This window comes from Leopardus geoffroyi, chromosome A3 (assembly GCF_018350155.1).
Source record: "Leopardus geoffroyi isolate Oge1 chromosome A3, O.geoffroyi_Oge1_pat1.0, whole genome shotgun sequence".
Classification (NCBI taxonomy): domain Eukaryota; kingdom Metazoa; phylum Chordata; class Mammalia; order Carnivora; family Felidae; genus Leopardus; species Leopardus geoffroyi.
Window position 1 is genome coordinate 59639217 of NC_059336.1, and position 24294 is coordinate 59663510.

Here is a 24294-nt window from a genome sequence, read left to right on the forward strand (position 1 = left end):
GCACTGTGGACACTCTCTGTGGCCCAGAAGGGCAGTTAGCACTGCCTGGCAAACAACTGAGTCACCAGTCACTGAGCCAAACCCAGCAGCCCCATGGACCTGCAAAGAGGCAGACCCATTTGTTGGTCCAGATCCCAGAAATGGAACACTGGGGTCCCTCAGACCCATGTTTAAGACTGCACAGGTGTCACCTGCCCCAGGGCCCACTCTCCCTGGTGGATCGCCCTAATGCCACTGGGCCTGGAGGGAATTGTCACAGGCCTAGGGGATGGGGAGTGCAGGGACTGGCCCGAGGCATCTGTGCCGCCATCTTGAGCGAGCACAATTCCTAGCCCAAGGATGCTCCTGGAAGAAGTGAGTGAATCTCGTTTTCAGAGGCACACCCTGTAGTCTGACAAAATCCAATTTATTGCCTGGGAGGACACTCTAGATGAGCCGTGGCACACTGCTCAGTGAGAAGGAGGCCAGAAGACTCTCTTGGAAGATGCAGGCTGCCCCTGCAGGGTGTGAGGAGGGCCTGGGGGAAGTGGGTCAGTGGTGTGCTGGCTGCTGTTTCTGGGGCAGGAGCAGGAGATATGCATTAGGATTAGCTCAGAGTAGGGCGCCCTCCCAAGCAACATTGGTTCTGTGTTTGGATGTCCCTAGTAAAGGAGAAGAGGAGCAAAGCGAGTGTGGGGAGTCAGGGGTTAGAAGGCACTGGTCGCTCAAAGAGGTGGTCATTGAGGCATTTTTCTGCTGCGGCTCACCTTGAGAGAAATTCTATTTTCTGGGAACAGTGCAGCTGGCTCTCTGAGTCTGCTTCTCCCTGTCTGGCTAACACCAGGGCTGCTCTTTTCTCGTTATAGTCTAAGCTGATTTTACAACTTCAGTTGTGATAGATTTTTACACTTTCACCAGAGAAGATATTCAGAAATATACTGAACAAGTATTCATGCTGAGCATAGCTCCCTAGAGCACAGGAAGCTTCCTTATATTTATAAATGTGCCTCTCAAAACAAGGATGGTCTTTTTCATGTGGTTACATACAACAAATACCTATGGAATGAATGCTTGCATGAAAGAATGAATGAGTTACATGTTTTAAATAACACTTTGAGGATTTTTATGTGCTACATGCTTTATGTATATTAACTCATTTATTCCAACGTTATGAAAATTTCATGGGGTGATCTGTATCCCCATTCTGCCGATGAGAAAACTGAGGCTTTGAGAGATTAAAGCACTTGCACAAGGTCACAGTAAGTGCGCAGTTAGGACCTGAAGATAGACAAGACGGGTCTAACTCCCAAACCCATAGGCTGAGCTAATGGGGCTCAAGAATGATACTATTCCCTTAGCAACCTGCCAGCCTCATTTGTCTATTGTATTTCTCTTTGTATGCTCTGGGCTCCTCTATGGCAAGGACCTCGTCCTAACTCATTTCTCCACTATCTTGCACAGAGCTCGGCTTTAGGCTTTCACAGACATTTGGTGAATCAATGAATAAAAGAAGAAAGGGAGGGACAGAGAGAAGAGAGAGAGAAAAGAGCAGGGAGGAAAAAGAAGAAGGGAATGAGGGAGGAAGCAGCCATTTTTGGTGAACATCTCTTTCAAAGGACAAGAGATGTTTTGCGCCATCTTCTGGACATGCTCCAGTACTGCAGGGGCTTGAGGCACAGTATGTGAGCAGGGATTCCCATCAGGATTTCAGCCTGTGCCTGATGGTTTTCCAAAGAACTCCACCAAAATAATAAGTCTTAAGTGAGATCCCATGATAAATGGCTTTAAGACAACAAAGCACAAACGCCATTGCCCAGGCAATTGATGGTGGAGCCCAGTGCTTCCAGAGGCCCAACTGTCAATATTTCTGATCTTTATCAGAACAGATAAACCTTCCCTTAGGTTCTGGGTTAAAGGAGTAAGTTTTTAAAAGGGGAAATTCAGGGGCACCTGGGTGGCGCGTTGAGTGTCCAACTCTTGGTTTTGGCTCAGGTCATGATCTCACGTTTTGTGGGATTGAGCTCCAAATTAAACTTTGCACTGACATTTGAGCCTGCATGATGGAATTATCTCTCTCTCTCTCTTTTTCTTCTTCTTCTTCTTCTTCTTCTTCTTCTTTTCCTCCTCCTCCTTCTCCTTCTCCTTCTTTTCCTCCCCTCCTCCTCCTCCCCTCCTCCTCCTCCTCTTCCTCCTCCTTCTTCCTTTTCTTCTTCTCCTTCTTCTTCTCCTTCTTCTTCTTCTTCTCCTCCTCCTCCTCCTCCTCCTCTTCCTCCTCCTTCTTCCTTTTCTTCTTCTTCTTCTCCTCCTCCTCCTTCTTCTTCTTCTTCTTCTTCTTCTTCTTCTCTTCTTCTTCTTCTTCTCCTCCTCCTCCTCTTCCTCCTCCTACCCTCCTCCTCCTCTTCCTCCTCCTTCTTCCTTTTCTTCTTCTTCTTCTTCTTCTTCTTCTTCTTCTTCTTCTTCTTCTTCTTCTTCTCTTCTTCTTCTTCTCCTCCTCCTCCTCCTCTTCCTCCTCCTTCTTCCTTTTCTTCTTCTTCTTCTTCTCCTTCTCCTCCTCCTCCTCCTCCTCCTCCTCCTCCTCCTTCTTCTTCTTCTTCTTCCTCTTCCTCTTCTTCTTCTTCCCCTCCCCTGCTCATGTATGCTATCTCTCCCTCAAAGTAAATAAACTTAAAAAAATAAATAAAGGGAATAAATAAATAAATAAATGAGAAATTCAGGGTAGGAGATTACATACATATTAATGAAAAGAGCAGGGAAACTTATGACTACTCATGAGTAAAGATGGAGGACACCATTGAGCAAACGTATATGTAACATACGTCCCATGTTCACTTGGGGTGTAGACTTAACACCAGAAAGAGTCAGAATTCAGCCCCTGACATCAGGAGGTTCTCTTAGGACAAGGAGAGGGACTATGAGCATGCTCCAAGAACTAGTATAAACTGGATGTGGTCTTGAGCTCCTTATGTTTTTCTTTTAATTTTTTTATATTTATTTATTTTTGAGAAACAGAGTGAGACAAAGCCTGAGTGGGGGAGGGGCAGAGAGAGGAGACACAGAATCTGAAGCAGGCTCCAGGCTCTGAGCAAGCTGTCAGCACAGAGCCTGCTGTGGGACTCGGACCCACAAACTGTGAGATCATGACCTGAGCCGAAGTCAGACGCTCAACCGACTGAGCCACCCAGGTGCCCCTTGGGCTCCTTATCTTGAGTAAGGAATGCAGGGCCTTGCTTGTTCCTAGGCTGGAACCATATCAATTGACTTTGAGTCCAGGCTTCTGCAGAGACAGCTAGTGGATTTGTTAGTGGGGTCTGGAAAGACACAGTAGCTGATTAGGGGGAAACCGTTCTCTGAAAGACAAGTTTTCAACTTTCTGCTACCTTCAATCTCATTAACCCAATGGGGCACAGTTTTCAGACCATGGAATTTGGAGTAAGATCTAGGTTCAGATTTTTCTCCATCACTCATGGGCTGTAGTGCAGGTTACAACCTTATGAGGCTTCATTTTTCTCACCTGTGAAGTAGAAAAACAGACTCTGGCAGGTTATTATGAGGATAAATGAGACAGTGCATATAAACATAGTAGGTGCTGAAGAACTAGTGGCCATTATAATCACCACTAGTTACAGAGGAGACTTCTAGTTGTCTATATTTTCATTCTCTCGCTTCCTTCTTAGCAATGTGCCCAGCTTACAAAACTGCAATTCCAAGCCTCTTTTTATAGGTAGGGATGGCCAATAAGAAATGGGGTAAGGTATTGGAAAATAGGAAAAGCTATTTAAAAGGAAGCTTACATCTCTGGCAAATTAGCTTTTCCTCTTGCTCTTTCTTTCTTTTTTCTGCCTGGAACTCAGAATTGTTGGGTGGGTCTCTAGCAACCATATTGTGCTCATGATATAACCATGTAGCTAGGCTTTATTCTTCAGAGCTGATGAAGCAGAGGGCAGAGGAGTTGGGGTCTCAGATGACATTTTGGAGCCAGGAAAGGAGCCCTGGGCCACCTACCTCTGAGGGACTTTAGTTAATATTGATGCAGACAGGCTGGGTCTGAAGACCTAAAGGCGGGTCCTGCAGGACCAGCCAAGAGGGTCCTTGGCTTCGAGCAGGATAGAAATCAAATGTGAACTGGAGAAAGCAAAAGCAGAATTTACCAAATAGCAACCGATTATAGCAGATGGAATGTCTGGGAGACTCAGAAAGGAAAGGAGAATGAGTTTTCTGGTCACTTGGGGTTAGGGGATTCTATTGAAATGAGGTCCAGGATACCTGTTCCTTCAGGAATCCAGGGTGGGGTCCAATCAAAGGTGAGTGACAGGTGAATAATAGGTGTTATTTCACAAATGACCAAAGGTAGGGGTACAGATGCCAGTGTCAGCCGAGGGTGGTTCCAAGCTAAAGTCCTGGAATGTGTTTGGGATCTTCTTAGATGTTATCAGGTGTTTGGGAGTCTAGGACAAAACTCAGAAAATGATTGACTTTCTTGCTTCCCCCTTGAAGTGTTGGTTTATTCACATGCAAAATATAGACCTTGAGTAAATGGGGCCTGGCAGAAAAACAGCACAATCAGAGTCTTTCTAAAAATGGAGTCCTTTTCAATTTCCCTATCTCAATATGAAAGAAAATGACCCCTACCTAGTTTAAGCCATTAGGACTTGACAGGTTAGTGGCAGTCATATGCAAATCCTTGCTGGGCGGCTTTAAGGAGAGATTTCTAACACTTCTGGCCTTTACTTTTATTTATAAAATAAAGAGTGGCTTAGATCAGTCCCTTGGACCTTCCCAGCTCTTGCATGACAGGCCCCCATTTCTACTTTCTGAGTCTGGAGTTTACACCACAGGAGAATTTCCCTGGTGCAGTAGCTTAGTCTGGGATGGGCTGGTGGGGGGCAGGGGTGTCACAGAGGAAGAAGCCAGGGAGAGGGGTGCATAAAGGGCAGAAATGGACCTTAAGGTTAGCTGTCCCAATCACCATGGCACAACATTGCTGTCCCTCAAATGCTGCCTCAAGGGGACTCCCTCATCCCACTTCCTGAGCTGGAGGGTTCCTGTTGTCAGCATGCTGGAAGGATATTTGTCCCGGAAAGTTCAACATGCCTCTTCCCAGTCAAAGCTGCCTCCTCAGTGGAATGAAAGCAAAACTTCTAACAAAAGACATCAACCTTTTGATTTTTTTTTTTTTTTAATGATGAACTAGCAGCAAGTGGCTGCTGTGGGAAATGGCCACGTGGGGTCACTGCACACTCAGGAATGAAGGGACACCAGCTGGGTTCCTGTCAGGCAGTTGGGATTTGTGAAAGGAGCTGCCTGTGGAAGGGATAAAGATGCTCCTCTTCTGCAAAGCTGATCTGACCAGGACACCATCGAGTCCCTCCCTAAAGTCAGGAGGGAAGAGTCTTAGTTTAGAAGACAGGCTTCTGGAATATTACTGTTATTATTGTTTTCACTGTTATAGGATTTTGGAATGCCTACCTAATCTTTTTTTGACTCACAGCTGATGAAAGTTATCAATCTTTTCTCTAAAAAGGTCAAATACCTACTATAATAAAATCAAGGCCAAAGCCTTTGACTCAAAGGGTCCTGCTGGTAAGTGAGAGTCCAACTTTGTGCTGGGTGGATGGTTTTGTGTGAAAGAACATGTGGTTGTAAAGCAATTGCTTTACGTGGGTTTGAATCCCATGCTGGCTGGGTGACCTTGGTTGAAGTGCTTCAGTTCCCGGAGTCTTGATTTTTTTATTTGTAAAGTAGGAAACCTATTATCTACCTTGATTTAGAGTTAATGTGCAAAGAGCACCAGTCAGTGCCAGGTACATGGTGAGCAATAAACATGACCATGTTGCTCCCAGGGTAGGGAGAACAGGAAGAAGACGGGCCTGGGGGAGAGGAGGGTGGGCGCAGACATAAGTCCGGATGTGTTTGCACTATTCTGGGAGAGGGAGGTGGAGAAGCAGGAGGCAGGGAGCTCAGGAAAGGTGGGGTTCTTGTCTGAGATGGTGCAGAGGTGGGGCCATCCCCACATAACTGAAGTCACAGCAAGTGGGATGGACCAGCCGTTCTCAAACTTGAACAAGCTCAGAAGCATCTGGAGGGCTGTTAAAACACAGGTTGTTGAGACAGGTGGCCCCAAATGCCGTGCAATTTGTTATCGGGTCTTTCAGGGTCCATAACACAAGGCCTGGACTGGCCACTTTCTGGTGGTTGGTCAAAAGCCAAAGTGAGCTGGACAATTTCTAATTGTGTTGTAATTGTGCCTTAGGTACTGTCCAGCAAGGCACCCCTGACCCCACACCATCATCTTATTCCTTTATTTTTGCCTCTAAGACATTTCATTTGACCAAAGGGTTCCCTGGCTTTAAAACATTTGAAGAACAGTGGTCTACAGCATTGTTCTCTAAGCCCATTGCCCAATCAGCAACACCAGCATTGCCTGCAACCTGCCAGACATGCAAAATCTTGGGCTCCACCCCGACCTACGTATCAGAAACTGAGGTGGGAACCAGCAAGCTGGGGCTTAACAAGCCCTGCAGGTGATGCTGATGGAACTAAAACCTGAGAAGCAAGGATGTAAAGGAAGTGTGGGCCCTGTGCCTGTGCTCCAGCCACCCTGCTGGCAGTGTGCTTCCAGTGTCATTCTCCTTAGTAGCTCGTCCCTCTTTGGCGCCCCCCCCCCGCCCCTAAGCAGACTCAAGGCCCTGCTCTTCCATCCCTCAGCTCCCCACTCTGGCACCCGGCAGTGGACAGTGAGGGGCTCGCCAGGCGTACTTATTTCTGCTGGTCCCATAACGTGAGTATTGAAGTTCCCTCTCAGATTTCCACCTGCAACAATGCATGCTTCCTTAAGGGTCCAAAGTAAGATCCACAGGGTTAGATGTGGATGCTGGCATATTTTGTGGCCTTCAGACACCCTTCATTCAGATGGCTAATGATAACGGCCACTGTTGGTGGTGCAAGTAATAATAGCAGTGATGATAACAATGACAACAAAAATGGGCACGGAGGCTGACATTAGTGGGCACGTTCCAGATGCCAGCCACAGTTCTGTACTAATTCATTCTCCTCACAATAAACCACGAGGCTCTCAGGACTGTTATCCTATTGTAAGGAGGAGGGAAGGTAGGCTCAGAGAAGTGTTCTGCACTGCATTCACACATCTGGTAAGTGGGGAGCAGTGGCAGCTCAGCTAAGGTAAACCCTGCCCCACCCTGAGCCCCCCCCCCAACCCAAGTTTCTGCCCACTAGGCTGCATGGAAGTCTCTGACGAGCCAGTATTAAGAGGACAACTCATTTGGACTGATCAGGTCTACACCTCTTAAATTATCCAGGTACTCCTGGACATCCTCCCCAAATTCTAAGATTGAAGAAGGAGACTGCGGGTTCTGAATTTCTCCGTCATTTTGGGAGGTGGTAGACATGGCAAATCCAAGCACGGGCTTGAGTGCTTCACTTATAGGAGGCACCCTCAGGACAGCTTCTTAGCTTCCCGGTGCCTCAGTATTCCCCTGTAAAATGGGGATGAGAATAGTGCCTGGGGTGTGGCCATGTGAAGCCAGGGCCCCACCGCCCTCCATTAGCTAGATTGAGAGAGTCTTGCCAGACACGCACCTGGGGACAGGTAGGTCTGACCAGGTACAGGTGCTGGTGAGTATCTTAAGAGTTCTGGATGAATACATATTGAGCACAATCTGATGGGGCTTACAAGTGGAATGTTCCTAAACATAGCAGAGAGTATGTCTACTCGAGATAAATGATACAGCAGTTGGTGCAAACCATGGCTCTGTAAATGCAGTAAAAATATGTCTCATGACTACCAAGTGTTCCTGTGACTTTTCCAAATGCTAGGAGGGTGTTTACTGCAGAGTAAATAAATAAGAAAAAATAGAGACAATGACACATGCATGGAAAAGAGAAAAAAGAGGGCTAAAAAAGAAAAATAGAAAATATAAATAAAACATAACAAATATTGTACAATATAGTCATATATAATTATATATTATGTATAATATATGTAATTATATTATATTAGTTACATATAATTATATATTAATACACACACACACTTTCAAAGGAAAAATAGGCCTTTATTCTAGTTTAGAAAATCCTTAGTACATTTTGGTATTGAAAATGTCTTTCTTGGGGTGCCTGGATGGCTCAGTTGGTTAAGCATACGACTTCAGCTCAAGTCATGATCTCACAGTTTTTGAGTCCAAACACTGAATGGAGCCCCTCATCAGCCTCTTCATTATTAGTGCTTGGGATTCTCTCTCTCTGCCCCTCCTTCATGCCCTTTTTCTCTCTTCTTTGCTCTATCTCAAAAAAATAAGTAAAAACTTTTAAAACAGTCATTACTCTTATGAAGTGTTGCTGACAATTGATGGTAGTTTTCTCTTTTAACATCTTTAGTTGGTGAAATTAAAAAGTTAGCAACCCGAGAACAACCTCCCGAGATATTTCTGAGCCTTGACCAGTCTGAAATCTCTGAGTGCCTGCCCCAGCACACCCTTCCTCCTTCCACATTGTCTCCCACAGTCCCTGTGCCCACTGACCAGGGTCTGAGCTGCTCCTGCACCAGCTACTGCAAGGGGTCTGCCAGACCCCAGCAAAGAAGCTGCCCTGATCTGAGGGCTGGGGACCCTGTGTGGGCCCTGCTGGAGCTCCACAGTCAGTGCGACCACCTGAACATCTCAGTTCCATCACACCACCCATCCTCCTCCAGAAGGAGCTCAGGGTTGGGAACAGGGAGGTGAATCATTTTCAGTATCCTCTGCATAAAATTCAGCCCCAAGCACACATGTCACATCTGCCTCACGGCACTTGCCACCTCCTTACTAGATTGAGTGCAAGGTCCTAGGTGAGGTTTCTAAGCCAGGCCCACACATTGCTGAGATGGGCTTCTGTCCGGGTCACATTTTGCTCCCTGAGAGTGTTCAACACAGGGTCTGGGGTTACAATCAACTGTGCCTGACCCCCAGAGCTTCGACTGGAGGACATAAATACAGGCCTTAAGAGCCATTCTGGGAACAAAGCACTGATTTTGTTATAGTTACCAAGCTGGAGTGCAGGATACTGCCTTCTCCTGTGCCCCTCTGAATCTGTCTCTTTCATCCCCAAACCCCAGAGACGTGTTTCACCACAACAATGTGGGGTGCTAACAATCAGAAGCACCCCGGTGCCAGAGAAAGACCATGGCAGGCAGCAAGAGAGAGGGGGTTGGTTCCATACGTGCATTAAAGCCATCGCATTTGCCAGCTCTGTTTCCTGGACCACACTGCCACATGGATGGAAGGACCGCTGAGAGGGAAATGCCAGTTCTTCTCCTCTGCAGGGTAAACTGGCCCTGGGTCCCTGAAGGCATAATGAGCATGGATCCAAGAGTAGGAGATGGGAAGGGAGCTGGGTTCTCACTGGTGGGTAGGACCCAGTGGATGTCAAATTCTCACCAGTCTGCGGTGTGAGGGAGGATGAGAGATTCCTTCCTCTCTGAGCCATGAGAAAAGAGCGTAGCATCCCCCATACCCTGTGTGCAGTAAGTACTCAATAAATACATACGGGACCTATGACTGCTCATCTACCCAAGGTCACTCCTTTGGTTCCCCCTGCCACCAACCCCAGGGTTGTAACCCCATGGTTACTAAGGACTCTGCTTCCTCCTGCTCTGAAAAGGTGCCTATTTTTAGCTTCAGTCCTCCCATGCATCAGTGCTATTGAGTCACTTCAAACACTCAGCTAGGACGAGTTCAGGTTAGAGAGCAGGGAGATGAGCCAGGCTCAGCATCCCGGGCGTAAATGCAGGGTTTGGAAGAACCTGGGACCCAGGAGGTGCAGGAGCATAAGGAATGCCTGTGCCCTCCACAGGAAGCAATTCCAGGCCTCCTGGGTATTTGACCCACATGTGGGTATTCAATCCAGGCAAAAGCAGGTTTGGGACACATTTTCACAAGCTGATGAAATTCTACCTTCAAAAGTGCCTGGATCCAAAAGCTAAAATGCAATGAAAGAAATAAGCCACGAAGTCACAGGAAGTGATTTTGAGTTTAATCAGAATCTCCCCCTTCCCCTGAGGGACCTACTCGGGCATACCCCTCATTCTTTCTTTGCCCCCAATTTCTTACCTCCTCTGGTCACAGTCCCAGCTGCACTGTAAAACTAACAGTGGTGGCACGTAGGGTGCCTGGGATGGTCCTGAGCACTCTACATGTGTTACCTCCGGCCCTTGTAACCACTGTCCCCACTGTATGGAAGGGGACATTGGCACAGAGGGGCCAAATGGCCTGCTCAGGACTGTGCAGCTAAGAACGTGAGCCCCTTCAACAGCCTCTTCCTTTTCTCACCTCTTCCCTGGCAGAGGGAAGCCCATGCGTGAGGAGTTGTGAGGATCAATTTTATGTGTCAACTTGGCCGGGCCATGGTGCCCAGATATTTAGTCAAATATTATTTTGGGTGAGTCTGTGAGGGTGTTTTGGTTAAGATTAGTGTTTGAATCGGTAGACTTTGAGTCTACCTCCATAATGTGAGTAGGCCTCATCCAGTCAGTGGCAGGTCTGAATAGAAGGAAAGACTGACCCTTCAGATAAAAGAGAATTCCTCCAACCTGCTGGCCTTTGAAACAGGCTCTTCATCGTTCTACACAGCTTCCGGCTTTCGGACTTGAACAGGGACATTGGGTCTGCAGATTTGGGAACTGCCAGCTTCTATAATTGCATGAGCCAATTCCTTATAATAAATCCTTTTCTCTTTCTATTTATACACATCCTATTGGTTCTGTTTCTCTGGAGAACCCTAATACAGGAGCCTTTCCTAAATTCTATGCTTTTTGTAGCCCGGGGGCACATAGCACAGCCCCAAGCCCATGGTGGGGGCAACAAAGGCATTTTGAACTAGAGGCCCCTGTCCAGCAGATTCTCATCCCTGAGAAAGGCATTCACTTTCTCTGCCCCATGGAGGACTATAGGAAGAGGTATAGGGAGAGGTGGACAGTGTGGAAGGGTGAGCAGGGTCAGGACTGCAGAACTGTGAGGGCCCATGTGAAAGCAAAGGGGATGTCAGCACGCGGCCCCCAAGCAGGCCAAAGATTCAATGCCACCCCTTGTCACTGTCAGCCAAAGCAGGGTCATGTGGGGTGGGACGCAGGGGAGGCATCCTACCTTGGTGTCCCAAAGCTGAGTCTTAGGCACATCAGACTCGGTGCAACATCCTTTCCTTATCATTTATCCAGAAAACAACTTACTAACTCAGAAGACAATTAAGCACCTCCCTTGTTGAGGACGGTGCTGTGTAGTGGGAACAGCAAGATGAACAAAGCACAGGTCTGCCCTCAAGGAAGATGCACATATAACAGCTATGAATAGTAGTATTTCTATAGTATTAATATTACTCTTAATGCCCTCATGTGATGATTAGTATGCCAGGCACTGCTTTCAGTATTATAGTAGTTACATGTATCATATTAATTCTTTTAAGCTTCCCAACAGCCCAGGGAAGAAGCTATAACTACCCCCTCTCTTTTACATATGAGGAAACTAGAGCACAGAGATGTTAAGTGACAGGCTCAAGGTCACACAGCTATTAAGTGGCGGAGCTGGGGTTCATACTCAGGTAGTCTGGTTCTATTTGTTGATAGAAAATTATAACGTAGTACCAGCCTAATGTATGCACCAAGCACAGCACGCACCAGGCACTCTGCTTGAGTGGGCACTGAGGGTTTCACCCAAGGGGAGAAGCCTGGCAGGGAGGGCCCTGAGGCAAGGGCCAGAGTTTTCCACAGATGGTACAGAGGGACAGAGCCCTGATTCCAAGCAGAAGTGAGAAATGTTGCATCAAAGAGAGGCCCCCCTCCCTAGCAGGAAGAAAATTGGGAGACGTACAGATAGCTGAGTTGTAGGAGGGAAAAATATTCATGGCCTATTGGACCCAGAGGGGGCTACCTGTTCAAAGCTGAGAAGACATCACCAGGAGCCGTGCCGTGAGGCATGGCCTGTGTTTCCTGGGGCAGAAGGGAATGGAGAAGGGGACAAGCATGTGGCAATTCTGCCCCATACTCCTCTTTGGGTCTGATGTCAGTGAGCATCTGAGTTAGGGGGGATTCAATGAGAAGCTAAGGTGGGGGGGGTGTCAGTACGCATCTGAGGGGTGGGGTGCTGTAGGAGCCATTCACTCAGCCAGGAAGGAGCCATTTGGCCCTGATGATGATTAAAAAAAAAAAAAAAACAGACTGACCTTTGAGTTTTATTATTGTTTTTAATTTCTCTACAGACAACACATCTCTTATTGCCCACACCAGGCAGCCACTCCCACCACCCTGGGTAGGAAACCTTTGGAAGATCTTGGTGGTGGAAGCCAAGTGTTTGATTTAGTTGTTGTGATTTTAGTTATTTTTTTTTTTAAGTCTGGATTCCCTTGGAATATATAGGTAAATATTCCCTTAAAACAACTGAAGTATAATCTTAGCCACATATGCAACTCATATGGGTAATCTAGTAGTCCTATTTTAAAAAATGAAAAGAAACAGCTGAGATATAAATGTTAACAATCTATTTTATTTAATCTAGTCTGTTAATTAAAAATGTAATTCATATAAAATTATTAATGAGCTATTTTACTTTTTTTTTCTTTCTTTGAAATCCAGTGTGGGTTTTGAACTCAGCACCTGTCTCAGTCCAGATGCCACTCTTCACATGCTCAACAGCCATAGGTGTGGAGTGGCTCCCCAACGGGACAGCACAGCCTGAGAGCCTTGACCCGTTGAGAAAATCAATCTACAGAGAGGTGGCCACTCAGAACGTGTTAGTTGCTTGGCGGTGCTTTGTTTGCTTATTTATTTATTTATTTATTTATTTATTTATTTATTTATTTATTTATTTATTTAATGTTTATTTGTTTTTGAGAGAGAGACAGAGCGAAGTAGGGGAGGGGCAGAGAGAGAGAGAAGGAGACACAGAACTCAAAGCAGGCTCCAGGCGCTGAGCTGCCAGCACAGCTGACAACTGTGAGCACACTTCACAGGCTGGAATTCGTGAACTTCGAGATCATGACCTGAGTTGAAGTCCGGCACTTAACCCACTGAGCCAACCAGGCGCCCCTGCTTTTAATTTTCTTAATAGGACTGTTCCCCAGGCAGCATGCAGGTGTCATTTAGCTCTAAATATTAACTACACACGGCCATCTGTCCCGGGCGGAGGGGAGGGCAAATTCTCCAGATTTCTACAGCACAAGGGGGAAGCGGGCCCTGGGAAGGCGGAGAGGAGATTCCGAGGGAAGAAGTGCTTCGCCCACTGGCTCCTCCGCACCTGTTAATCACAAGGCGTGATTCTGCTTGCAACCAAGCAGTCGGAAGAGGAAGGCGGAGACAAGGGTCAGGGGTCAAGGTGGGGCGCCCGCTGCTGGGCTGCTCACCAGAGACTCTGCTTTTGTTTCTACCCTGGCACGGTTCATTTGAAAGCGTACACTGCTTGGCTTTGGTAAAAGAACCGGTCTGAAGGTCGGCCCGGAAGTCGGCCCGGGGATCTGAGGTCCCCAGGATCTGAGGTTCCACAGGAAAGGGCTGAGTGTCCCTAGGATGGTGACGGGGACACTGCCAGGCCATGACAGTATGGGCGTGACCTCAGCGCTTCTCCGTGGCCAGCACAAGAAGAAAGCTTTGTTTATGGCTACAACACAGACCTGACCACATGGGGCGCCCAGACCACGGCCTCCAAGCCTCACCTCGTGGGGAGCGAGGGCTCAGCCTGTGCCCGGCCAGACCACCCCTCTGACGACATGCTGTTTTCCGAAGAGACAGTGCAGGGTCATCCGTGATGCTTCCTCCCTGGAGTCCTCTGCCATGGAAAGGGAGGATCAGAGTGAGTTCCCGTGATCATTTCCCTGGCTGTGGTGGGCCCCCCCCCACAAACCCTGACTTCGGCTGGGAATCTCCTTGCAAAACATGAAAGGGGTGTAAGAGCTGAGTGGGAGCCCGGGGAGCCTACACGCACACCTCACCTGGAGGGCCCAGCAAGCTTGCCCTCACCTCATGGCCACTGTGGGCAGATGAGTGAAGCCTGAGCTTCCGCTCAGCCCACCTCAACCCATTTCCCCTCCTCTTCCCTTCCTCATTCTGTCCCTACTCCCCCTTCCCCCTCCCCCTTCCCCCTCCCCCTTCCCCCTCCCCCTCCCCCTTCCCCCTCCCCCCTTTCCCTTCCCCCTCCCCTCCCCCCTTTCCCTTCCCCCTCCCCTCCCCCCTTTCCCTTCCCCTCCCCCTCCCCTCCCCCTCCCCCTTCCCCTCCTCCTCGCCTAGCCACAGTGATGCCTGCCCTGGCTATGGGGACGAACCTGCAGGGCAGCCCCGAAGAGCCGCTGTAAACTGTCTGCCACCCTGCACCCAGGAGAGGGCCTTGTATTCTTCAGTGAGAACCCTTAAGAGAGGCAGGTAAGGTTCAAATTATCATACAATCAAATAATCATGGAGAATCCACTCTTCTGTGTTTGGTTTCTGATGGGGTATGGGGGCAATGGGTGTTCAGAGCTGACCGCCAAGAAAGAATTCTTGAAGACATCTTTGGTGCAAAAAGGTGATTTTATTAAAGCATGGGGACAGGACCCCTGGGCAGAAAGAGCTGCACTGGGGTTGTGAAGAGTGACTCCTTATATACTATGGGGCTGGGGGAGGTAAAATCAAAAGGGAAGTTTCCAAGGTGATTTTCATATGCTAAAGAAGACTCACGGATTACAGGAGACCTAGCTATTGTCAAGTTAAGGCTGTTTTTCCCTCTAGCAAAGCATTAACTTAAGACAGTAAGGTGTTCCTGGAGAAATGTTTTACTCTGCCTGCCTCAAGTATTTGTCAATGGGCTGCAGGTTATAAGAAAATTTAATTTTATCTGTCATTTCCTTCTTGTCTTTGTTCCCCCACATCATTATGAAGGGGGTGGTGATGTTGGGGCTCCAGGAAACTGAGTCTATAGGTTTCTAGAAATTTCTAGGCTATTGTTAAGATTGCCTTTTTCTTGTAATTTACTAAGATATTTGTAAACCCATGGAGACTCTATCAGTTTAACCATTTGTTTTCTGTCCTTTCCTTTGTACTTGGGCAGCCAGGAGTGCCTGAGGAATGTCACACATATCCCACCTGGGCGGTGGGAGTGGTAATGCTAGCTTATGCTTGGCCCTCAGCTTCCCTGAGGTCCCTCATCCCTTTCTATCATCACTACAGTATCTGCGAGATTCCTCCTTGAGGTCCTTGTACCAGGGGTTCATTTCTATTCAGTTGGTCCATAATATTCCATTGTATGAATAGACATACACATTGAGGAATACACTTACAAGCAGTGAACTTTATGTACTTTGCTGTACGTCCATTTTTCATCAATTTACAAAGTCTAAAAAGGCACATGAGGAACATGAACGATGAACAAAGCCTGGCAATTGCACATGGCTGAAATAATGTCTCACTCATTTGAATTCTAGCAGCAAACATCTCTACATGTCTGTGTAACCTACTGGTTTCACTTCCTGTTAGAATTCTGTACTGTGAGATCCTAAAGGGCAGAAGACTTAGAAGGTTAGCACCAGTGGTGTGCCGGTAAATGATCAATTATGGACTCTTCAAAAAAAGTGTACATAAATATATACAAATAAGTTGACCACACATTTTACTGACATAAAGGATATATATATTATAAAACAAAATAATATTCTTTATTGTAAATTATATATAGCCAGTTGATTTTCACAGATTTAAAATTTTGTTTTCTTGAACCCTGTATCCTCAGCCATCCTGTGGTTACATTTCTACCATGAGTTGACAAATGAAGTTGCTCTGCTACCTCCCATGATGTTTGTTTTTATTTTCTGTATCTGTCTTCATCTTACATTTTGGAAACTTAACAGATTAGTATTTTAAGAGTCAGAATCCAGAAAAGAATTTTACATTTACAGTGAAATTTATACCCCTTGAAGATTAAAATAAATTTTTCTATTAGTGATGTTAGTCCTTTAAGTTTGGAAATGACATAAATATTAAGGTAGATACTTATTTTTCAGTTTATATGTATAACTTCTGTGTGATTTGCTATTTCTTGCAAAATCTACTAGTCTTTACAGTTCAATCGCCAGTAGTGTAACAAAATCAGACTACAAATAAATGCTTGACGTGTTTGATTTGGCAGAGAAGTCACTCATGTCATTGTAAATGAGTGTACTGTCAGCATAAATGTTGGTTGATATTTTTGTTTATATTAATAAGATGAAAGTGAAACAACAAAGATGTATATTGGAACTTTACTCATTTGTCAATGATGTGAGCAACTTCTTTGCTAAATTGGATACTAGTTTTCAAATACTAGAAGAACAGATTTGCAATTGTAGTAGCTATAGGCACAACACACTTTTAAATTTAATCTTCATTATTAACTTTTTCTCCACCACTTTGTCAAGTCTAGACAATCATCAGAATGATAAACCAAGCCCCTGTTTGCAGTATTTGCCAATTTCTTCAGTGTAAATGCTCCCACCGCGGTCGGTTTCAAGTTACTGACATGTCACAAAGAAGTGACACCTAAGTTCACTTTCGGAGAATCAGCATGGGTGGTCGACTGGATGGACAAAGGAGGGGGTGCATCCCAGGCATGAGAAAATGCATGGGGCACAGACGGAGCACGAAAGGCTGTGTCCAGCGCATAGAAGGTCTTGTCTACCCACCAGAATCGATAGTAACTGAGAGCTAATATGTACTGAATCAGTACATTGTGCCAGGCACTGTACTAAGCATGATCTCATTTAATCTTCATAAGAAGCCTATGAGATAGATGTTTTTGTTACCCCTTTTTGTGCAGAAGGAAACTATTATGGCTTAGAGCAGGTGAATGACTCACCTGAAGGCACACAGCTAATAAATAGCGGAGCTGGGATTTGAATGTACGTTAGTCTGACTCTAGAACTCTAAATTTCCCTACAGCGTCTGAAAAACTTCTCCTTTCTTATAGAAGCCCAGGCAGAAAGTGATGGGGCTTGAACTGAGGCAGGCTGTGATGGGGGACAGGGAGGAGGAAAGCAGTAATGAGGAAATAGCTCAGACAAAATTCATAACCAACTGGTTGTGGGAAGTAAGAGAGGGGGGTAGGGAGGGAGTATGATAGCAGAATTTTTAACTTGGACAGTTAGATGAACACTATTGCCACTAACCAAAGTAAGGAATAGGGAGGAGGAAGTAAGGAGAGGAAGTGGGGAGAGAGATGATCAAGTGGTTTTGGATATGCTGAGTGAAAGGCAGCCTGAGGCATCCAGGTGGAGAATATCTAGGAGGCATTATAAATATGGCCTGGACATTAGGGAAAACCTGGCCTGTTGGTCTGGATGTGGCTCTCATAAACTTATGGGTTTGGTGGTCTCACCTGTGTGAAATCATTCAGGAGAAGTGACAACATTTACCTTCAGTAAACCAAACACTAAGAACCGACATGGAAGGATATTCTTCACATTTTGATATGTTACTACTTGGTTGAGCATTCCTAGAAGGCTGATTTTAATTACTGCATATTCTATTAAACAATAAGAAAGCGTCTTTCTGGGAGTTGCTCAATACTTTATTTTTGAGATAAACCATCAGTTACCTTCCACTGGAGAGGCCCCACTTGAATGTAAGGCCTGCTCTACCGACCCAGACTGGGGGATTCCCTGCCCAGACCAGCCCAGAAGCTGTTTTCCTGGAGGCTCCCATCCCACTCTCTTTGGGAGGGGGAAGGAATATAAGGGAATGGAGGAACTTATGATCTTGCTGGCCAAAAAAGGGAAGATACTACCAATCCATGAAAGCTCTCTGCTGGCAACAAATCTCAGAGAAGAGCAGGAGTTCTCATGCACATGAGAATAAGAACCCTCCCATGGTGCCTATAAGATGAGGATTCGTGGGCTCCTCCAAAAATTCTGATTCACTGGACCTGGGACAGGGCCGAAGAATCCACATTGTATTGATTACCTCTATTAGTCAGTGTTCTCCAGAGAAACATATGTGCAAAAATATTTATTTTAAGGAATAAATAACCTAATCTGCTGTCTGTAAGCCAGAGGTCCAAGATAGCTTGTGGTATAATTCAGTAAGTCCAAAGACCTGAGACCCAGGGTTGCTGATGGTGTAAGTCTCAGTCCAAGACCAGAAGACTGATGTCTCAGCTGAACCAGTCAGGTAGAGCAGGGACAAATTCTCCCTTCCTCTGTTTTCTGTTTTATACAGGGCTTCAAATGTTTGTATGATGCCCACCCACACTGGCGTGGGCCATCTGCTTTACTCAGTCTACAGATTCAGATGGTAATCTCATCCAGAAACACCCTCACAGACACACCCAGAATAATGTTTGACCAAATGCCTGGACACTTTGTGTCCCAGTCATGTTGACACACACAACTCATCATCACATTATGTCAGGTGAGTCTGAGGCTTGGCAGTCCTGAGAGGATGGCACTGGGAGAGAAGAGAGGAGAGGAGAGGAGAGGAGAGAGGAGATGGGAGGGGAGAGGAGAGGAGGAGAGAGGAGAGGAGAGGAGAGGAGAGGAGAGGAGAGGAGAGGAGAGGAGGAGAGAAGAGGAGAGAAGGAAACTAGGAAGGAGATTGAAGAAGGGCAAACTGAGAGCCTGAGGAATGGTTGCATCCTCAAAACCTCAGGAGGGTTTCAGGAAGGAGGAAGGGTCAACTGTTCAGAGGACTGAGGTCCAGCACTAGAGAGGGTCTCTGGACTCTTGCCACAGATGGTCACTGAAGGCTTACATCAGAGCAGCCTTCATTGTGTGGTGGGAAGAGCCTGACTGCTGGACTGAAGCCTGACATGGGGTGAAGAGTTGGCCAGCAGGAATAGTTCATTTCTGGAGGCTAGCTGAAAGGAAGAAGAGACTCAGGGCTGTGGCTTGTGCTGTCACCAAATGACGCAGCAACTGAGGAGTTTCTACTCTTTTGGCTCCAGCCTGCTCCCTGGCTGGGGTGGGTGTATGGGTCTCTGTTCCTCTCCCTTCTTCTGACCCCCAAAGCATATAGACAGGACTCTAATGCGTCCCAAACTGCTTTGGTAATCCAATCCCTGCAACAAGAGACAGGGTTAACTTGTACTCCGGCTAACAAATAGAGAGTCTTAGCAGCAGAATGGCCCCAGAAAAGGAAACATTGCATAAAGGTGTGAACTACCCCAACAGCCGGAGGGGTTTGTCCAGTGAGTTCCCTGGGCACCTCTTCCTTTTACTGGAAATAATTTTTGGGTGTTCTAACAGATTGGGGCTAATCTTGATTTCAGTCACAGTAATTCCACTGAATAGTTCCTTTTAGAAACATTTACAAATGAAGCCAACTTGTGTTTTAAAAGTGAACATGGGTATCACCACATTGTGGTCATATAAAACTATTTATATTTGTTTCCTGAATGGATACGATAACAAATTACCACAAAATGGGTGGCTTAAAACAACAGGAATTTATTCTCTCATGGTTCTGGATGCCAGGAGTGCAAATTCAGGGGGTTGCAGGGGTGGGCTCCTTTCAGAGGCAGTAGGAGCGAATCTGTTCTTGGCCTCTTCCAGCTTCTGGTGGTTGTTGCATTCCTGGACTTGTGGCCAAATCACTCCAGTCTCTCTGCCTCTGTCCTCACATGGACTTCTCTGATATGTGTCTATGTCTCTCCTCTGTGTGTCTCCTAAAAGACACTTGTCATTAGATTTAGGGCCCACTCGGATAATCCAGAATGATCTCAGCTCAAGATCCCTAAATTAATTTCATCTGCAAAGACCTTTAAAAAAATTTTTTTAATGTTTATTTACTTTTGAGACAGAGAGAGACAGAGCATGAACAGGGGGAGGGTCAGAGAGAAAGGGAGACACAGAATCTGAAGCAGGCTCCAGGCTCTGAGCTGTCAGCACAGAGCCCGATGCAGGGCTGGAACTCACCAACCACGAGATCGTGACCTGAGCCGAGGTAGGAAGCTTAACTGACTGAGCCACCCAGGCGTCCCTGAAAAGACCTTTTTTTAAAAAATAACGTCATATAAATAGGCTCTGGGGATTAGGATGTGGCCATCCTAACGGGGATCCTAGGATGGGGGCCACCATTAAATCCACTCCACTATTTCCTCAGGCAAACTTTCTAGAAAGCAGATATAACCCAAGCAGCGTATGTGACTCAGGGACCCCTGCAAAATAAGAGTTGTTGGGGTCCTAGAGAAGACCTCATACAGTCCCACTGTACGGAGGAGAATGTTGAGGCCCCAAGAGGGGAAGTGGCAGAGCCCAGGAGGTGCTAGTGATAGTTCCTCTTTTCAGAAGTAAATCCTTGTACCTGGAAACAACATTCATTGCTCTGTCTGAAAATGGCAAACCTTGTTTGAACATCTTGCTTTCAATCCAGAAGTCAAGGCCATCAGCAGACGCAATGGCACATATTTGGGGTGGAGTATGGGGAACACTAACATATTGATTTTGGCTAAAGCTCCTAATACTGCTTGGCCTGTGTACATGACTGTCCTTCTCTTAAATTGATGCCTGGAATCCATTTGATTTTTCTTGAAGAGCACTACCGATTTTAAGTGTCATCTGTTGTAAACCTCCATAGCTAAACTGCAGTGTATGTCAGCACAAAGGCTTATTTGTCATCATGAGGTTTGTGTGGAGGGAGACGGGGAGGTAGTGTGATAAGTTGGAGAAAGGACCTGTGTTCTAAATCATCTCTGATCTTTTAATTACTAAGCTGTGTGTTCTGGGCTAATTAATTAACCTCTCTGAACCTTTTCTTCTCCACCTGTGAAAGGGGGCCAGTGACTCCCCCCCCCCCCCAGCTCTTAGAGTTGGCTCTAGGATTGGTGAGACAGTGGTTGTTAAAGCACCTGGTGTGTAGTCATTACTCAGCAAATCACTTTGAATTTTGCCTTTGAACAAATGTTCATTTACTGAGAGAGAGAGAGAGAGAGAGAGAGAGTGTGCGTGTGCATGTGTGCCGGCAGGGGAGGGGCGGAGAGAGAATCCCAGGCAAGCTGCATGCTCAGTACAAAGCCCGATGTGTGGCTCGATCTCACAGCTGTCAGATCGAGACCTGAGCTGATATCAAGAGTGAGACACTTAACTGACTGAGCCACTTAGATGCCCTGAATTTTGCTTTTTTTTTTTTAATTTAAATTCAAGTTAGTTAACATACAGTATAGTATTGGTTTCAGCAGTAGAACCCAGTGATTCCTGAATTTTGCTTTTTAAGGAAGAACACTTACAATCTAGGAAGGAAGGTAACATGTAGTACTTAATAGCTAATATTTCCAGGTGTTAGACTCTGTTCCAAGTGCATCCCATGTATTCACCCATTTAACCCCCTCTGTGCGGCAGCCTCTGTCCCTCTCATTCTACAGATGGGGAAACTGAGGCTTGTGGCAGTAAAGGGACTCGCCCACGGTCATAGAGCTACTCTGTGATAGAGCTGAGACTTGAGCTGAGGCTCATGTAATCCTGAGCCTTGCTCTATGCTGCCTCTCCAACATTTCAGGAGGAATATGTTAAAGGAGGTGAAAGAAGCTTGGGGTGGACTTGAGGGTTCAAAGAGAGAGGATACCTGTGGTTGAAGACATGCAGAAAGGCAGAAAGGACGCTAGGCATTTAAGGAGTTGGGCTGAGTTTTAACAGACATGGGTGCGCAGCACCAGCCACTTAGGTCTCTGCGTGTGGGCAGGGAGCAGTACCCGTGTTCACCCTACCTCACTTTCCGCTGGCTTTCCCAGAGCTTTGGGAAGCAAGCTCACCCCTCTCCAACAGGGGAGCTTCAGAGTGGTTTCGGAGCGGCCAGATTTCAGAGGCCAAGGAGATGGTGCTGGCTCTCAGATCTCTCCCACACAGGGTGACCATAGTTATTGTCCAAATCAAGACCGTCTGGGGAGTTATTAGGCCATTAGTCCAGGACAAGAGGTGTCACCTGAGACTGTCCCAGCAAGCCAGGCCATGTAGTCACGCTGTCCCTGAGCAGCCAGGTGCCTGGGCCTGTAGAATCTATTGAACCACGGCCCAGCACAGCCCCTCACGACACAGTGTGCTTCGGCTCAGGGTGGCGGGGCTCACTGGTGAAAGCGTCCAAACCAAACAGGATGAGGCAGACAAGAGGCTGTCACAAGGCCCTGTGCTGGGGGCAGCTGGGGAGAGGTGAAGGCACCTGACCTGCCTGGACGTGCCGTAACAACACCGTGCAGCCTGCTCTGTGTTCGGGGAATTGAGAAGAAGTCCCAGGTATGAGATCTCAAGCCTAAACTTTCCACCAAGAAGGGACTTTCTCACGTACGAAAGGAAGGCACCACTCGGGTTGTTATTTGAGTAAATACAGGCAAAGGAACCCAATGTCTGCCTTCGTCAATAGAATAACAGGCAAAAATAGCTTTGTGGGTTTCTTTACTTCTTTTCACTAAGCGAGCCTTTGAGAGGTTTGTGGCGTGTTCCACGTAATGATGTACCCCCAGGACTCCCAGTTCTCTTTTTCAGTGTCCCTGGAGAGGAGAAGTGGCGGCTGCTCCCGTGCCCAAGGAGCCACAGCTGTGCCGACCCCCTTCTCTTTGTTGCCTCTCAGCATCTCACACCCCTCTGGGAAACCCTGCCTGCAGAAGGGCTCAGGCAACCTTGTTAAGTACTTATGTGTCCCCAAGGGGAAAAGCAGACACAAAGCAGGGCCCTAAGGGTGGGATGCAGACAGGTTAGTTTTGCTGGAACACAGAAAGGGTGCGTGACACTGGGGTGCATAGGCAGCTTGAGGAGGGTGGGGATGACAAACTGCCTTCTTCACACCAGGGCCCCAAGCTGGGCTGCTGTGGGCAGGTCATAATATCGGTGAAGGACAGGAGAAGAGCAGGTTCCCAAATTTTCCGGTGTTTGTGAGGTGGAGGGGGAGCGGGGCAGGTGGACACCACTGTGATGATGAGGCCTTGCTGCGGTCCTCACCTGTGGCCCTGCTCCAGGTCACTGAGCCCTTTCTGAGACCACACTGCAGTGTGACTAACACACAAATGCTTGAGCTACTCTTCAGAGAAGAATTTATCCACTTACCCTCGGCATCCCATGAATTTGCTTTGTCTCCGAGGGAATAATTAACCAGTGTTAGTATGATATCAGAAAATTGCTAATTATGGCAATGAGCTAGCACAGCGATCTGAGAACTTGTGGAGCTATAGTTAGTAATGACAGGAGAGGAAAATATTTGACTGTTTTGTGCTGCACCCAGGTTCTCAGGAGGGGGCGAGAGACGAGGCTTGGCACTGTGCCACACATGGCACCCATGGCATGAGTTTGGAGCAGAGACAGTTGCCTAGGAGTTCAAGACGGTGTGAGGAATGAGGATGGCTATGGGGGCTAATGCCCACAAAGGGTCATGGTGACCTGTCCCCATCCCAAATGCTCACAGTGTTTCATGCACACTCACACACAATTTCAAGTTTATATCCCACATTCACACACATTTGCACACTCACTGTCAACCATACACATTCACTTAGACTTACACACACTTACAGTTCACACACACACATACACACATACTTACACATGCTCATAGGTGCTCATATATTCTCTCTCTCTCTCTCTCTCTCTCTCTCTCTCTCTCTCTCACACACACACACACACACACACACACACACGCACTTCAAATCATTTGAGCTCTCTTCCTAGTCCTGGAAAGATGGTCACCTCAGTGTTTTGGGCTTATATCCCTTGGGGTTAGATCCTTGGTGCCTTGAGAGTAATTTTTCCCCCTTTCATATTCTCTGGGTGTTGAGAGAAGGACTGAGCTCCAGCGGAGTGGCGGGGGGCGGGGGTGAAGAATTCTAGCAGCACCAGATGTAAATTATGCTAAGATACTTAAGCTCCAGGAAATGTTGGTATAAACAGTACTTGCAAATTACTGCACAAACAACAAAAAACAAACAAAAACACCCTTCATTTGAATGGGTATCTTATGTGGTAAATAATTTGTGATATGTGATTAATTCTGTATGCTATGGAGCCTCATGAACCTATGAAGACCTACCTACCATGCCATACTCAACATTCAAGGTGCTTCTCAGGTGCAGCCAAGATTGAGAATCACTGTGTTTAGCCAGTGGGTCCCCAACTTTGCTGCACATTAAAATTACAATCCTGATGCCCAACCAAGCACCTGGATGTTGGCTTCTAATATCATCCTCCAATGAAAGGAACCATGGTTTGTTGAAGAAATGATTGATCCTGGGGCTTAGGCAGGAAGGATTCAAGGTAAGCCTGGAGCATCTTGTAGTACCAGAGAATAAGGAAGTGCTCACCACAATGATGGGGATATGTCAAAGGGACACAGGAACCAACTGAAAGAGCTCCCAGTAGCCA